At 43.8% G+C, this 18,547-nt stretch overlaps 1 protein-coding gene across 3 annotated transcripts in view; it reads right to left on the bottom strand.

Annotated features, from left to right (window-relative positions):
• LOC126299416 (thioredoxin-like protein 1) overlaps positions 1–18,339 on the bottom strand; it is a 68,916-nt gene extending 50,577 nt beyond the window's left edge. The window contains exon 1 of one of the 3 annotated variants that reach the window (XM_049991313.1): positions 18,234–18,339. The gene's annotated coding sequence lies outside the window, so the exon portion shown is untranslated. Of the gene's footprint in view, positions 1–18,052 lie in introns of all 3 variants that reach the window. The other 2 variants (XM_049991312.1, XM_049991311.1) reach the window with 2 other exon arrangements.
• Positions 18,340–18,547: the final 208 nt, after the last annotated feature.

Genomic DNA, 18,547 nt, shown 5'->3' with positions numbered 1-18,547 from the left:
ACATTAATTCATAAATGTAACACACACATACACACACATACACACACACACACACACACACACACACACACACACACACACACACACACAGAGAGAGAGAGAGAGAGAGAGAGAGAGAGAGAGAGAGAGAGAGAGAGAACACAAAGTAGGTTACCAAAATAGAATAGCTCCACTGTGTCATCATTCAGTCTGTATGCATATCATCATTAATTACGTAAATAACTACTTCCCATGATTAATATTCATAACAGCTATTAACACACATTAACAGTACAACCATGATAATATGTCCAAGATTTGATAATACTAACTAACTTCAGTATATGGCCACACATACACATGCAGAGTACAAAACTATTAGTTAACACTGTCAGACAACGAGAACTAGCTCATGACACATACAAAGCAATACTAGCACCTCTATAGTTGAAAGGGACCATATAACCAGCTGTAATAGGGCTGGGTAGATGAATTTCACACTGTTCAGGTTTGTTAGGCAGTATATGTCACAGTGTTCAGATACTGAACCCAATAATATATGTAACCACCCGGAATTTTGGTGATTTTATTGCTGTTTAAATCTGATCACATCAAAGGTGGGTCACATGTGCTGTACCACAATACACACTATCCTGTTATCTTTGCACTTGCAGTCCAGATGTGGAGACAAAACATTCTGCAGTCCTGTACAGTTTCACACCATTGATTGGAAAATGGCACCAGTCTCACTACTACTTCAGAGACTTGAGTTTAAACTAACCACCTTTGTGTTACACTATCTGATCAAAGTGTATGGACAGTTATTAGAGCAGTTTGTCAGCCCTTCACCTCCAGCATGGCTTGAACTATGCTGAGGGCGCTTTCAGTGGCGTGTCTGAATGTCTGTGAAGAAATGGCAGCACATTCTTCTTCAAGAGGTGAAACAAGAGAAGGCGTCGACATTGGATACTGGGGACTGGGATGTTCTAATTCATCCCACAAGTGTTCCATTGAGTTCAGGTCAGGATTCTGAGGAGGCCAGTCTACTTCACGAATGATGTCGTCCACAAACCATTGTCTTGCAGATGCTTTATGGCAGGGTGCATTGGCCTGCTAATACAATCAATCACTGTCTCCACACTGTGCCTCTACTGTATGCAGTACATAATACTGTAAAATGTGTTCATATCCTTCCATATTTAGCATTTTATTAAGGGCAATATGGGAATCATGAAAAACACCTTCCATACTGTAACACCACCTTTTCCATATTTCACTGTTGGCACTACACATCATGGCAGATAAAGTTCTCCAGACATTTGCCAAACCCTAACCCTTCATTCAGATTGCAACAGGGTACAGCATAATTCAACACTCCGAATAACTCCTTTCCAGTTATGCACTGTCCAGCTCCTTACACCAACTCAAGCATTGCTCAGCATTAGCCGAAATGCATGGATTATGAGGCACTGCTGCACCAATGTACCCCATTCTTTTTAACTCCCTATGCACAGTGAGCACCGCTGGCAGCACTTTGAAACTCTTGAGTGATTCCTTCCACTAATTTCATGGGATCTCTCAAAACACCCTCCTTGATGCTCTACAGTCCACGCCTGTCAATGCATGAGATCTTCCTGGTTCAGCTGTGGAATTCTCACCTGCTCCACTCATCAAAATTTCATCTTCTCTGTTGTTACATACCAGACACACAACTTTATGCCTCTGTGAGTGAAGAGTTCTGAGGAGCAAGATAATGTGTGACATTCTAGATCAGAGTTATGTCACACTTCACTTCCAGAAGTACTTTCGAAAGAGCAAGTTAAAGGCTCATGTTCTCACACTGCAGCAAGCCTCGCCTCACAATCTTCATTGAGTTCTTGTGGCCGCATACTCCTCTTAATTGTTCTAACATTTTCAGAAACACTTTACTGCATCACAGCATTTTTATTTGTAAACAAAACTAAATCTAAATGTAATGAGTACACAGCCAAATCACAACACAAACTTAATATATCCCTTGTTCCTAGCAAACCTTTCAAAAGAAGCAAAGCAATGTCATTAAGTTTTTAACATAAAGTGAAAGTAGTAAATTTGTACATCCTAGCCAGGTAAATTCAATATTAGTTTTTATTTGTAAAGATAAGATTGTGGCACTTAATTCTGTCACTATGTATTGGTTCTTTGGTATACTACAAAACTAACAGTGCCAACTATTGCTTTTTTGTGTACTAAACCATGGTGATTAAACATCTGAACTACTGCACTAAGCAGACTATTTTAGATAAAACTCTGAATGACAGTATCTTTTTCCTCTGCGTTCTGATTTTGATGAAATAAAGCACATGTTGGCCTAAGCTATGCCAAATTACCTGTGAAAACCCCACGAAAATTCATCTAGTAGTTTTGGAGAATAGCAAGTTCAGACAGACGTGACAGTTTTACAGTTTAATTATTAGTATAGATATGGGTATTTGCTGTAAAATAAAATACACAGTGATCTGTATCACGATGGGTAGTAGACAAAAGTGCTAGGGATGGAAGCAGTGTTTGAAAGCATACTGTTCATAACACACTGCAGCAAATGGGGCTCTGCAGAAGGTAACCTGTACATGTATTCTTGTTAACCACTATACCAGAAAACACTGCAAACAATTCCTTAGTCAGAACCACCTACTTTCTGTTTCAGGTTGTCAATGGCCACATTAGCATCCACTGTCTCCAAGGAGAATCCCTGTGGCACACTAAGATATATGTCTAGGGAGGGGGGAGCAGTAATGACAGTTTTTTGCTGTATTAAATGTACATGTAAGCCTCTCACGGAGCTACTGTTTCTACCTTAAGACTCTAGAAAATCTGAAGTACTTTTTATTGCTAACGATATGTATCAATCCATGTTTAAAAGTCTTCTGTAACAAACACAACAACAGAAAACTGTCAATGATAGCCAGTCAAATTCATTCCTGTTGATATTCTGCCACACAGATTCTTAAGAACTGACTTTGCATTATATTTATGTGATGTTTTTGGGTGTGAGCTCAGATATCATAAATCATGCCCTTGTATCTTAAGAGGGATTGTTGTTGATAATGATGCCAACTGTGGATGTGTGGTCATGAATGCCCTGACAAAAAGTCAACATGCCATTCTCGTGGTGGGGATGAGAGTAAAGGGGGATGGACTGATGAAGGCTGTCCCCACATGCATAGTAGTTTACAATCCTTTGAAGTCCAACACCCCATCCAGCAATTAATAGATAAGGCCAAACAGTTCACATAATCTTGGAAACCATGTACCACTGGTGTCAGTGTTAGCAAGGACAGTGAACAGCCAAACTCCAAACTGAGAGCTATCCTGTCTGTAAGACACACACAGCCAAAACACACTGAACCAAAAGGGGTTTGTGCATGTGGCACAGCTCCCACTCGGTACCCTCAGCTAAAAGCCAGCTCCAAGCTGTCATCTGACAGGTATCTTCTTGGACCCTTTTCCATGGTTTCCAATTCTCTCCTGAAAGAACATGGGTTGTGCATTTCTTGTTGTACCGTGGTCCATCCTGGTCCAGAACTTGGATACACAACATGTGGACATTGTTGCACAGTCCTGATGTTTGGTACTGCTCTTTGACAAGAAGAATACTTTTGGTTGCCACATATTTGTAAACTAAAACTAACTGCATGCAAAAGATCATGTTATCTTCTTCCTTGCTCATACCTTGCAGTTATGAAGGAGTGTGTCATGATTCATGACCAATGAGGTATGGGCAAGGAAGAAGATAACATGATCTTTTGCATGCAGTTAGTTTTAGTTTACAAATATGTGGCACCCGAAAGTATTCATCTTGTCAAAGAGCAGCAGCAAAAATCAGGACTGTGTAACAATGTCCACATGTTGTGTATCCGAGTTCTGGGCCAGGATGGAAGACAGTACAACAAGAGATGCACAACCCACGTTCTTTCAGGAGAGAATTGGAAACCATGGAAAAGGGTCCAAGAAGATACCTGTCAGATGGCAGCTTGGAACTGGCTTTTAGCTGAGGGTACTGAGTGGGAGCTGTGCCACATGCAAAAGTCAAGATATGGCACATGGTGACTGATGGCTCGACAAAGGTCACTATCCTACTGATGGCAATGAGGAAGAGAACAAACTCAGTACAGAGCCCTGAGGGATGCCATTCTCTTCGACCCATGGCAAGCTGATTGAAGGGCCAACTTCAACTGGAACAACTGACAGTATAAAAATTGGCAGGGAGCCTTGAATGTCCCAGTCTTGGGAGTTAAGTAAAATGTGATGGTGCCACATCGTGTCATATGCTTTATGTAGGTCAAGAAAGACTGGCGTTTAGAAAAAGCCTGTCTAACTGCTGTTTGCAACCTCACCAGATGGTCAGTTGTGGACCATCCCTCCCTGAAAACCACACTGATTGGGGGACAAAAGGTCCTGATATTTGAGAATCCAGCATAAATGGTGGACAACCATCATTCCAAGCATGATGCAGAGCAAGTTATTCAGGCTAATGGGTTGGTAACTGCCAACAGATGTTTAGTCTTTACTGGGTTTAAGGAATGGACTCAGCCTGAGGCCATATTGTGAGACTAGGCCAGAGCCTGAAGCAGTTGTCACCCTGTGAATAGTTCATGTTATAATTTGGAGTGCTAAGAGGGCAAAGGTTCAAATGGCTCTGAGCACTATGGGACTTAACATCTGAGGTCATCAGTCTCCTACACTTAGAACTACTTAAACTTAACCAACCTAAGGACATCACACACATCCATGCCCGAGGCAGGATTCGAATCTGGGACTGCAGCAGCAGCGCGGGTCCAGACTGAAGCGCCTAGAACTGCTCGTCCACAACAGCCGTCAGGGCAAAAGAGAGGAGGACATCTTCAGTTTGTCACTTGATGCATGAGGAAGACAGGTGTGTAAGAAGAGGATGCTGAAACCATTGCAAAGTGTTCAGCAAGAGCTGATGCATCAGCACAGAGACTCTCCTGAAGAAAGAGCCCCGGCAGAGTTTTGGATCTTTGGTGGCCTAGAAGACTATGGAGCTTGGCCCACACACAGGATGAAGAGGCATTCATTCCCTGGGAGGAGACACAGCACTCCCACCATTCCTTCTTATTGTATTTAATTACATAATGAGCCTTAGCACAAAGTCACTTAGAAAGTGATGAGGTTGGTCTGCGAAGGGTGTGTCTTCAAATGCTGCTGATCCTGAACAGCTACTGCAATTTCTCTGATCCATCATGGCACCAGCTGGTGATGAACAGGACCTGTTGAAAGAAGAATAGCAGTTCCAGTGATGTGGTTGATCGTGTTGGAGAAGCCTTGCACAACCTCGTTGACACAGTCTGACAGGGGCGCAGTGGGGGGGAACAGCAGATTCATAACTGCCAGTAAGCTCTTTGAAGCCGCCAACATGGTAGTTGGTTCATCTGTGGCAAGGAAGTGACAGCATCACGAGAAAGTGGACACTGTCACAAAGGTCATCATGTAGTGACCAATGTAGCAAAGCAACAAGATCAAGGGATGAGTGTTAGATTGACAGCAGGAAAGGAGCCATGGGCACCACTGACATGGGACCCCATCACGTCAGATGGGCTACTGAGTTGACATAAGTGTATACAAGAGCCTATGCATGTAGTGTGCACAGACGATCTTTAACACTACATACAGTGGATGCTATTCAAGGTGTTCTTCCTTGGTAAGTCCATTCCATAGAAAAAACTTGGAAAATGAAAGTCAATCCTAGAAAATAACCAAAAATTACTTAAGCCAAAATGTGATGCAAAGTACGTGAATGAAGGTCCTGAGAAAGGAATGCAAAATCCAGGGAGTAGTTGGGTTGGCATCGAAGGCTGTCACCATGAGAAAGAGAGTAAGAAAAGGAAGGATACTCAGAGATGAGTGACTGAAGCACAGGAAAGGAAGTAGGTGTTGCAATAGCCTGTGCTCTCTGAGGGGAAGATCTTGATATGTATCAACTCTTTTACAAAGTCCAAAGTGTTCCATAACTCCATATTTTTACAGAACAAGTTTTGTAACTCCATATCTCTTCACAGCAAGTAGGTTCATTGGTAAAAGACATGACACACATCTGGGGACCCAGTGTTCAAATTGCCCTCCACCAATCCAGACATCTACGAGTACATCTACATGACTACTCTGCAATTCACACTTAAGTACCTGACTATTGAACCACAACAGAACAGATGCAGTTTTTCCATTGTTTCCCTAAATTCTTAATGCAAATGCCAAGAAGATTCCTTTGAGATTGACTTTATTGATTTCCTTCCCAAATCTCTGCTTGTTCTGTCTCTAATCACCTTGTTATTGATGGCAAATTAACTCCTAATCCTCCTTCGCCACATTATTCTTACAAAGTTTCTTCCCCTAAATGCATTACAACAAGGTGAGGACTGTTAAGAAGCCTCTTTGCATTTTTCAAAGTACCCACTAAGCCTCCTGTCCCTTAGGAATGTGGACAGAACACACATTCTCAACAAACAGGATCTGACATACAAGCTGGATCATCTTACTGTTATTATTTGCTGCTAACTGTACAGGAATAGCCAAGGATATGATACAACTGGGGTTTTATGGTGCTTTGTAGTAAGGTCATCAGTGCCCTAGCCACAAAATCTACCTTTGTAAGTCGGTAGGTGGTACAAATCAATGGCTCACACAATCCATTAGAAGTCACTTATTCAATTTATGGGATTCATTGCAGTTCAGCAAAAGTAAAGGTCCTCTTAGATATAGGCCTGAAAATATTTGAAAGCCTAACACAATATAGCGGTGGTAGGCACCTCAGTGATGATTTAGAACTATTGAAGAATACGACACAAAGTTCAATTCTGACCAGTATGGTGAGTGATGGTCATACAATCACGTGTACTTTAACTACTAAAATATCAAGACCCCAGCGAGAAACTGAGTTTCGGGAGGGGGACATTTAAATCTTCAATAGTATTAAAAACTATAGGGGTGTAAATGGCATTACAGAACGGCACTTTATACACAAAAAAGGCTCCTGGCATTTGTTTGCATGAAAAAAAAAAAGAGACAATGGCGAAAGTTACATACTGGCGCCCCTTTCCATCTTTTCTAGTTACTTATGATATCTGTAAATAGCATACACCAAAATACATGCTGGAGACTTGTCCATAATCTAATACAGACTGCTTTAAATTTACCTTGCAGTTCAAGTTTAAGGGATGACACAGAATAAGAAAGATATAGACAAAGACCAGAAAAGAGGAATTAAAAACACACAGTGTTACAGTGGTTGGCCGACCATGGAAACGAAAGAAAGCAAAAGCCAACCACCAAGAGAGACACTGAAAGGCCCAATCTAACACTGTAGGTCAAAGGCCAGATTCAACACAAAAGAAAGAGACAAACCCTCAGATCAAGCTATAAAAGCCCCCTGCATGAATAAAATTCAAAACTAGGCCTGCCATGGCAGCGTCATCTGTTAAAAGGGCAGGTAGCGTATCAGGGAGCCCAAACGTCTGCCTAAGCGCAGTTAAAAGCAGACAGTCCAACAAAATGTGGACCACTGTCAATGCTGAACCACAGCGACAGAGAGGTTGGTCCTAGCAGCGCAATAAATAACCGTGCGTCATCCAGGTGTCGCCAATGTGCAGCCGGCAGAGTACAACAGAGTCCTTGTGAAAGGCCCACAAGGAGGAGTGCCACACACCAGTAGTCTCCTTGACGATCCAAAGTTTGTTGGGTGACGGCAGGTACCAAGAACCTCCTGCTGCAAAAATGAATGGAGATCACTCTGAAAAGCCAATCTCCAAAGCCGGTGCACCGACAGCCTGTTTGGCCAGGTTGTGACCCAGGGTCCACATAAAAACCACGGAGTGCCCACAACGGGCACGAGTATGGATGGACTCCTGGATAGCCATCACCACATGAGAGTGAGGAAAACAATTGTCAATAACTCATAAACCGCTCAGGGAGTCACTAGAGATAATGAAGGACTAACCTGAGCAGGAGTGGATATACTCTAGGGCACGAGAGATGGTGACCAGCACTGCAGTGAAAACACTGCAGCCAGCCTGCAATGAGAGTTGTTCAGAATGATCCCCCAAGAGTAAGAGCATAACCGACTTGACCAACAACCATCGAACCGTCATATAGACCACGTCAGAGCTGTGAAATGCGGTAAGGATGGAAAGAACGCGGTGGCAGAAGGCCTCAGGAGGGACTGAGTCGTTCGGGCCCTGTGCCAAATCCAGCCGAAGGCATGGGTGGGGCACACACCACAGGGGTATACGTATATGAGCCTGGAAAAGAGGTGGGAGAGGGAAAAACTCAAGCCCAGAGAGAGGAGCCCGGACGCGAACTGCGATTGTACACCCTGACTGGGGCCGCCGTTCTGGAAGATGGGCGACTGAGTTGGGGAACAGGAGACGGTAATTTGGGTGCCTGGGAAAGCTACAAACATGTGCAGCTTAAGCAGCCAGTAGTCGTTGGCACCAGATCCACAATGGAGGGACACCAGCCTTCACAAGTAGACTGTTTACAGGGCTTGTGCGGAAAGCTCCAGTTGCGAGTCGGGTCCTGCAGTGAAGTATGGGGTCAAGCAACCGCAACAAGGAAGGTGACACCGAGGTGTAAGCCACGCTCCCATAATCGAGACGGGACTGAATCAACACCTGATACAGACGTAAAAGAGTAGATCGATTGGCACCCCAGCTGGTGTGACTCAAGCAACAAAGAGCATTAAGATGGTGCCATGTTTGTTTAAGCTGCCAAATATGAGGGAGCTAAGTCAACCAGGCATCAAAAAGCAAGCCCAAAAACCAATGCGTTTTCACTATGGCAACAGGTTCGCCGTCAAGATAAAGCCGTGGCTCAGGTTGTACAGTGCAACGCCAGTAGAAATGAATGAAGCAGATCTTGGCAGCTGATAACTGGAAACCGTACGCAATGGCCAAAGACTGCGCCCTGTAGCCTCAGCAACTGGAATGCCAGTGGAGCTATAGAACAGAAAAAAGTCATCAGATACAAAGAAGCCGATACAGACGTTCCCACAGCTGCAGTTAGTCCACTGATAGCAACTAAACAGAGGCCTTGCGGGACCCCACTCTTCTGGAGGAACTATGGGACAAACCAACTTGCACGCAGAAGGAATGAAGAGACAGAAAATTTTGAATAAAAAGCAGAGCGGGCCCCCAAGAACCCACTCATGAAGCGTGGTGTCGTATCGTACACCTTACACATGTCAAAAAAGATGGCAACCAGATGATGGTGGGCAAATGCCGTGTGGATAGCAGACGCCAGGCAGACCAGATTATTGTTGGCAGAGCAGCCCTTACGGAACCCACCCTGGGACGGAGCCAGAAGGCCCCAAGACTCAAGTATCCAACTCAACCTCCGGCTTACCATGTGTTTGAGCAACTTGCACATAACTTTGGTGAGGCTAATGGGGCGGTAGTTGTACACCTCCAGGGGGTTCTTACCATGCTTCAACACTGGGATGATAATGCTTTCCCGCCACTGAGAGGGGAACTCACCCTCAACCCAGATACGGTTGAAAAGGTCAAGGAGGTGTCGCTATCAGTCCACCGTGAGGTGTTTGAGCATCTGGTAGTGGATGCGATCCGACCCAGGAGCCGTATCAGGACAAGCGGCTAGAGCACTGTGGAATTCCCACATTGAACGATTCGGGGCTGAGTGTATGGAATGAAAGGCTCCGACTTTCCAACCTTCAGGGAGTGGAAAGTCAGTGGGTAATTCGTACAAGTGGAACTCTGAGCATAATGCTCTGCTAAGAGTTCTGCAACCGTGTCTGATTCAGTACAGACTGCTCCATTTAGGGAAAGCCCAGGTACGCTGACAGATGTCTGATACCCGCAGAGTCGCCTAATCTTGCAACAAACCTGCAATGGAGAGGTACGGGTGCCAACAGTGGCAAGGCACAGTCCTCCGTCGAGGGGACCCGGAAGAACAGGGAATTGCAGATTTCGTGGCAGAAACGATGCCGGTGGTGATCCTGTGAAACACCACATCAATGGCGCCATGAGAAAGAGGCTCAAGATTGGCAATGGTGACGAATGAGTCCCAGTCAGCCTTATTCAAAGACCATCTGGGGATGCACCCAGGTGAGTGACGCTGCGGCAGTGACAGAAAGATTGGAAAGTGGTCACTACTGCACAAGTCGTCATGCAAAATCCATTGGACAAACAGTAGAAGGCCAGGGCTGCAGACTGAAAGGTCGATGGCCGAGTAAGTGCCATGCGCCACACTGAAATGTGTGGAGGCACCATTATTTGAAAGAGAAAGGTCAAGCTGTGCCAACACTTGCTCAACGTCAGTGCCTTGGCCTATTGCCACCAATCCACCCCACAAAGGGTTATGGGTGTTAAAGTCACCCAATAACAGAAAAGGTGGTGGCAATTGGGCTATCAGTGCAGCCAATACAGGCTGCGGGACATCACCATCCGGTGGAAGATAGAGACTGCATAGAGTAACAGCCTGTGGCGTCCACACCCAAACAGTGACAGCCTCTAAAGGTGTTTGAAGAGGGACGCACACGCTGTAAAGAGAGTTAAGCATGTAGACACAGACTCTCATAAGCTGCCCGATTCTTATAATAACCCCGATAGCCACAGAGGGCAGCGGTTTGCATTGCTGGAAACAAAGCTTTCTGGAGAGCAATGCAGAAGAAAGGGTGAAGGCTGAGAAGTTGTCGGAGCTCAGCAAGGTGGTGGAAAAAACCGCTGCAATTCCACTGGAGGATGACATTGCCCGTGGCACAAAAAGGTGTGAAGGGAGCGAGGAGGCAGATTAGCCAGTGGATCACCTAATACCCCCAACTGAGTACCCGTGCAATCGGGTGTCTGAGGGTCCACCGAGATCTAGGTCCTCAGCAGATGCCAGAATCTCCACCACATCCTCATACACAGAGCTTGTAGGTTATTGTGGGGTGGGCACCACCGCAAGTTCCTTGGTCTTAGAGGTCTTCTTCTTGGACTTTTCTCACTGCTCATTGGGTTTCACTGGCTGGGAGGGATTCACTGATTCAGTCTCCAGGACTGAGGAGGATTGTGAAGCCTTCTGGGCACTTACGCCACTGGTGGGCATCATCCTTCCACTGGCGGAAACCTGGGAAGGGAGGGACCCCTTCCGAGTGAGAGGAGCTGAAGATGTTGGACACTTCTCTGGCTTACAAGTGGGGATGGACGTCCCCGATGGGTGGGGAGTGTTGCTCCCGAAGTAGGTGGTGCAGGAGCAACAGGGAGGGTGGTACCCCCCACGGTCAAGGGGGCAGGTGTAGCCTTATGGCTCAGGGAGCTGACTGGAATTTGCTGAACTGATGGGGCTCTCACTGTTGTTGTAGTCGCGGCATAAGAGGAAGTCATTCACACAGGATGGAGTCGTTCATATTTCCTCTTAGCCTCAGTGTAGGTCAGTCGGTCCAGGGTCTTATATTCCATGATTTTCCACTGTTTCTGTAAAATCCTACAGTCTGGTAAGCATGGTAAATGATGAAACTTCCTGGCAGATTAAAACTGGGTGCCGGACTGAGACTCGAACTCAGGACCTTTGCCTTTCGCTGGCAAGTGCTCTACCTACTCAGCTACCCAAGCACGGTGCTCCGCAGTTGACACAGGTGGGAGGCAGGGCACATGGAATATTTGGATGTGATGGACGTCTGCAATCTCTACATGTGACACTGGAAGTACAGTGGGAAGACTTATGGCTGAGCTTCCAGCACTTAAAGCACCACATCGGGGGAGGGATATAGGGCTTGACATCACAGTGGCAGACAATCACCTTGACCTTCTCAGGCAATGTATCACCCTCGAAGGCCAAGATGAAGGTACCAGTGGCAACCTGATTACCCTCAGACCCCGATGGGCGCGCCGGACGAAATGCAAACCTTGCCGCTTTAAATTGGCGAGCAGCTCATCAACAGACTGCAAAAGAAGGTCCCTGTGGAATATAATATGCTGGACCATAATTAAACTCTTGTGGGGCGTGATGGCAACGGAAACAGCCCCAACTTGTCACAAGGGAGTAACGCCCCTGACTGGGCAGAGCATGCTGTTTTTATCAAAACTGACCCAAAGCACAGTTTGGAGAAGTCTTCCACCTCCCCAAACTTGTCCTCTAAATGCTCTACAAAGAACTAAGGCTTCATGGACACAAACGATTCCCATCAGCTCTTGTACATACTAGGTAGCACGGCGAATAAGCTTCGCTGTCATTCTTAGCCTTTTGTTCCTCCCATGGTGTGGCCAGAAAGGGAAACGATTTGGGGTCATACATGTTTGCATTAAACTGACTCCTGGAACGCTTAGAGACTGCTGGTGGCTGGCCAACAGCAAGAGAAGATGTGCCCCGCTTGATTGCGTGCCACCCACTCCAACCCAGGGCCTTCCCCAGGGGCACTAACCCGCCGCAGCAGGGTCCACCTGGCAGGAAGGCCGTTGCTGAGAGTCCCAATGCCCCAGGGAGATAGGCATCTACTCCTTGGCATACATGGGGAGTTAATGGCATAGGCATCAGCAGAGCGATCCCTGTGTTGTCAGCTGGCTACAACCAACAGGGTACACGGCGCCCCCACTACAATCGACTGGCTACGGTGATGGATATCAGGTGCAAAGAAGTCCAAGGTCATTGTCGGCGCAGAAAGCGACATAGCATATTGCATGGCAGAAACTGCACCCAAGTATGTATCCCCAGCCAAGAGATGGAGAGTGAGCAAGACTGCAATGCGACGATGAGAAAGAAGGCTAAAGATCTCCATGCACGATGGAAACACTGCATCATGTAAGGCGCTCTTCCTCAATTGGCTCGCTCTTTGGAAAAATTTGAAAGTATGGAGGTCAAACCCTACAGGGGACCATCACATAAAGGTCGAAATGTGAGAGACTCCTGTAAGTTACCTCTTACGAAAGGCAGGAATACTGCGGGCCTATTCTAACCCACAGATCCGCAGGGAGCGGGGGTAGGCAGCTCCAGCTATCTCACATGTCTGTAGTTTCCTTATTCTCCAAATGAGGCAACCTATTTCTTCCAATTATTGACCTTTTATTTTTTTTGACCAAGTTTGTGCAAGACAACAAAATGGTTCAAATGGCTCTGAGCACTATGGGACTCAACTTCTGAGGTCATCAGTCCCCTAGAACTTAGAACTAGTTAAACCTAACTAACCTAAGGACATCACACACATCTATGCCCGAGGCAGGATTCGAACCTGCGACCGTAGCGGTCTCGCGGTTCCAGACTGCAGTGCCTAGAACCGCAGGGCCACTTCGGCCGGCTGCAAGACAACACACAAAACTTTTTATTATACACTGTCCACAGATATTGCACTCTGTCTATGACACCACAGCAAACAGGAATTTAAGACGACCAATTACCACAATTGCATACGGTCAATGGTAATCTAATTAGTGTTACTGTAGGAGTATAATTAGTAATCTACCACACTCACTCTAAACTGGTGCCACAAAATTATTAGCACTCAAAAACCTAGTCCTTAGTCCTTGTCTTACATCATGCTGTCCTTGCATTTGTAAGCTGTATACATGAGGGGGGAAAAAAGAAAGAAAGAGAGAAAGAGAGAGAGAGAGAGAGAGAGAGAGAGAGAGAGAGAGAAGGAAGAAGAAGAAGATCAAATGAACCATGCTGTGGAGGTAAAGCTTATAAGATTATTCAATGAAATGTATTGTTTTCAGAAGAGTGGGTCCTTTAAACATTTGACATAGTGCCCCACTGCAGGCTGTTAACGAAGGTATGATCATATGGAAGAAGTTCACACATATGTGAGTGGCTCAAAGGCTTCTTAAATAATAGACCCCAGTATGTTACCCTTGACGGTGAGTGTTAATCGGAGACAAGGATATCATCAGCAGTGCCCCAGGGAAGTGTGATAAGACCACTCTTTATATATCAATAAATGGTTTGATGGACAGGGTGGGCAGGCATCAGTGGTCATTTGCCGTGGTGTACGGTAAGGTGTCGAAGTTGAGTGACTGTAGGAGGATACAAGATGACTTAAACAAAATTTCCATCTGGTGTGATGAATGTTGAAAAATTTAAGTCAGTGTGGAGGAGTATGAACATCAAACCTGTAATGATGTGTATACAGTACTACTGTGTCCTGATTGACACAGTCACGCTGTTTGAATATGTGGGCGTAAAATTGCAAAGAGATAAGAGATGGAACAAGCATGTGACAATTGTTGTAGCAAAGGCGAATGGTCGACTTGGATTGTTGGGAGAATTTTAGGAAAGAGTGGTTCACTTGTAAAGGAGACTGCATATAGGGTGCTGGTGTGACCTGTTCTTGAATACTGCTTGGACGTTAGGGATCCGTGCCAGGTCGGAATGAAGGAGCAATCCAGAGGCGGGCTGTTAGATTTGTTACCCGTAGGTTTGAACAACACGTGTTTTGGAGATGCTTCGGGAACTCAAATGGGAATCCCTGGAGACTTTTTTTTTATTTTTAGGAGAAACAATATTGAGAAAATTTAGAAAACCGGCATTTGAAGCCGACTGCCAAATGATTCTACTACTGCCAACATACGTTGCGCGTAAGGGCCATGGAGATAAGAAACGAATAATTTGGGCCAATATGGAGGTATACAGACAGTCTTTTTCCCTCCCTCCATTTGCAAGTGGAACAGAAAAGAAAATGACTAGTAGTGATACAGAAAACCCTCTGGCACACACCATACGGTGGCTTGCAGAGTATCTATGTAGATGCACTGCTTTTGTCCATTGCAAGTAGCCATTAGCAGAACAAATTTAAGAGATTTCGGTGACCCAATGATTTTCTCAAAACTCTCAAGGTGTGGAATGTTGACATACTTTTCAAGGAAGGATCCTACTTCTCATTTCTATGAAAAGTAGAATGGCACATTGTATGTGACTGCACTAGGTTCAGAGGCATTCATATTTCTGGTAAATAATTGTCTCACTTGGGATTTTGATTATTTCAACTGTAGCTGCCACACTTGTCACATCAGTATCTAGGTGATGATGGAAACCATCCTGGCAATCCCAGTTTTTTTTTTTTTTTTAATAACACAGCACTTGACAAATAGACCAATATCATTAAGATGGGACACATATGAGTCCTAATAAATGACAGATGATTTATAATTGATAGTATGAAAACATTAGCAAAATAAAATTTGACTACGGGACCTCCATGCAACTGGAACCTGTTGCTGAAGCCTCATTATAAAATACATATACAGGTGCAGTATACAATACAACACAAAATACTGCCCCCCCCCTCAATGGATCACCATCTCTGTTAGACCTATATAGGTCTAGGAAACATAACAACCTTACCCTCCACTCACAAGCAATAGTCTAATCAACATATTCTAAACTAAGCAAACAAGCGATACGTAAAATTAAAGTTTACAAATGAACAGGTCTCACATGCCACCTAAGAAACATGTAACCTTAATAATAAAGGAAATAAATATGCTGAATAAATCTGTGACCAATGTGGTTATTTTGTGACTTAAGTGATATAGACAGTTTTATTCACAAAATATGGCATCACATTTTGAGAATATACCTATGACTAGTGTTCTTTACCAGCCTTGGAATCCTTTATCTTCTTATAGATTATGAATTGAAAGTAACACCCATAGTCCATGAAAAAGGTAACTGATGCTTGTACACAGCTAGTATGGGCTGAGAATTCTGATAGAAGATCTTAGCGTGGTTCAGTTCATTATAGCAAGTTAGAAGAAAAGTCCATTGTTGTTAAAATTTAAAACCATACAACAATAAACCTTTAGTTTGAGGTGGGGCATACACACTGTTTGTACCCCATAAGTGTGGGCCTTCTAAAACACACTATGATCCTCCTAAATACCCAAGGTTATGATTTACTCCAATTCCACAAGACAAATCTCTTTCCAAATCACAAACAGGGTCATCTAAATTTACATCTGTACTCTACAAACCACCCTGATGTTCTCAATTTAATGAAACCCAAATTTTTTGGCATGGAAGAATATACATTAGGGGTAAAAAATCTTATGTGGCAAGTGTCTTTGGGTAAAAAGTTCTTGGTTAACTAATCACATAAAATTTGGATAAAATCTGAAGCTTTAGGCTATTGCTTGCAATAGCATTGCCAGGGGTGCAGTTTGCCTGTCATGAAACTGGCAAGACCACCTTATATATCCAGAGGATGGAATCTGATTGGCTTAATTATGTCACAGAGATGTTCTTTTGACATGAAAGTAGAAGCCTTCCGACTTTCACAACTGACAGACTCAGCCCGTGATGACGATGATGGCAGCAATAATCTAAAGCTAGTGATTTTATCCAAATCTGATGCTACAGGTAATCAAAGAACTTTGTATGCAAGGTACATTACGATTTACCTTACCATAAGCATCAAGATGATCAAATGCATAGCTTAAGCTCAGATAAGACAACATAGGAAATCCATCTTACCCTCTATCTAAGACTCAAACTGTTATTTGCCTTAATTTATGAAATGTGTGGAAAATCTAAACCTACAAAGCTAAATTGGGATTTGGAACAACTGCACTACATTGCTCTGTTTTCTGGTATGAAGGTCTTGCACTGCGCTCCATTATTAGGCCTACTGGTAGCTAACAAACTGAAGGAGCTTGACAGTTTTGGGGGATTGCATCTTCTGATTCCTTGTGGCAACTAAGCATGCATAAAACTAAATGAAGTGAGAGTACATTTTTTGGAAGGGAGTGGGGGGGGGGGGGGGGCTACACCTTTCAGTCAAGTACACAAAAAGACATAGTATGCTCCCAGGAGCATACTGAATACCAGTGTTGTCCATCTGCTTCTCCATTCTTAACAGCTTCAACAGATGGGCTAGTATTTTGAGGTTGAAAGAATAGCACAGAAAGAAAAAAAAATAGCACTAAATTATACCAGTAACTTGGCATATTAAGCTGTTAATAGCAACAGCAAAAGCAGTCAGATTTTAACACTAACTTGAGAAAATTTTTCTTGTTTTGTAACGGCCTGAAAATATAGCATTACCTAATATAATCAGTGTGTATATAGGAAAAAAATAATAATATTTAACTGTTTGAGAATATCACAGCCTACACCTTTGCACTGTGTTGCTGGCATTCTCAGGGATGAAAAAGATATTTGTGTTTGCACAGTAAATCCACATGCATAGCTACTTCTGCCAGGTCTGTCTATGATGAGAGGAATGATACTTTGTGTACCTACACTGGCAGTAACAAAGTTCCTTCCTCGATTACAGTATCAATACAAGGTAGTAACTGACAATCCACAGCGAGGTCCTTAATATGTAGGTCGTATGGGGAATAATACGTACTTACACAACCAGGTACAGTACCCTCTGATTTTATAGAGGACTGTAATTGGTGTCTCCCCATAAGTTTGTAACTGATCTGGCAGTCAAACTTCATTAACCAGTTCTACCACAATAATATTGGCATGCTTTCACTGATTCCTCATCTAAGTTCGGATTTAAGGTTTGCGAATATCAGAACTGTAACCGTATTACATTGCTGCCACCAATAGCTTCGTTGCACTTAGCCCTCACTATCCTATTGTAACACGCTTCTATGGTCGAAATTTTGCTACTGAATTGAATACAGTAGTCAATTAGATTTCAATATGTCACAAAGTGGACTGGATACTGCTAACCCCAGTGATAACGTAACTAAAATACTTAAGTTAGTTGAACTGCTTAGTAAAATTAGACAATACCGGTTTCATTTCAAGTATCTTATGATGGAGTGGCATTGCTCACTTCCAGGCACCGGACAGCTTCTAAATACTTGAAAATTAGAAGCATTTTTTTTGTTGGCATTTAACTTGATCATGAATTTAAGCCTACTAGCGATTAGCTACTTAAGCCACTATAATTCCTACGTTACTGAAGTTATTGTCCCAACGTACTATTGTGTGTGGCCTACATGACGATTTGTGACTAAACTTTTTATTTATTTATATATATTTTCTTGTCCATATCGATTTTCATGCTCGTAACATACGTTTCCCACGCCAATACTAAAAATTTACTTTGTTACAAAAATGCATTTAATTTGTTTACCAACTTGCTGTGAAGTCCACAACAAGTTTGTTGGAAGACGACGACGACGACGACAACAATTCCAACCACAATATGCTATCACTCTCTACAACTGTGACACACATGTTCTTCATCCACAAATAAATTCACCAAATTCATAACAGATTCAATTTCAACACATTCTAGCCCTGCGCTGACTCACCGGATACTATTGCGCCAAAGAGTCTTCGGAGTGTACAGATGTTACCAAAGAAGATTTTGCGCGGAAGTCTCGCACAAGAATGAAACCGGTACGTTGACGTTTGTGACAGGAAATTGACATCACGTGGGCATCCCTTTTGTGTCTAACCGGAATGTTGCGCATTTCATTTACATGACTTACGGGTTGTTACTTCATTGTCGCTGTTTAGTTTGTTCTTTCGTGGCAACGTTTAGTTTTGTTGCTGATTTAAATAAAGAATTTTCTTTCTTTCAGGAAAAAGAAGTAGACAGATCGGCAAGGTTGAATCTTTGTCT

Source organism: Schistocerca gregaria, chromosome X (assembly GCF_023897955.1).
Source record: "Schistocerca gregaria isolate iqSchGreg1 chromosome X, iqSchGreg1.2, whole genome shotgun sequence".
NCBI lineage: Eukaryota > Metazoa > Arthropoda > Insecta > Orthoptera > Acrididae > Schistocerca > Schistocerca gregaria.
The sequence above is the reverse complement of the archived record's forward strand: the minus strand, read 5'-3'. Positions and strand labels throughout refer to the sequence as shown.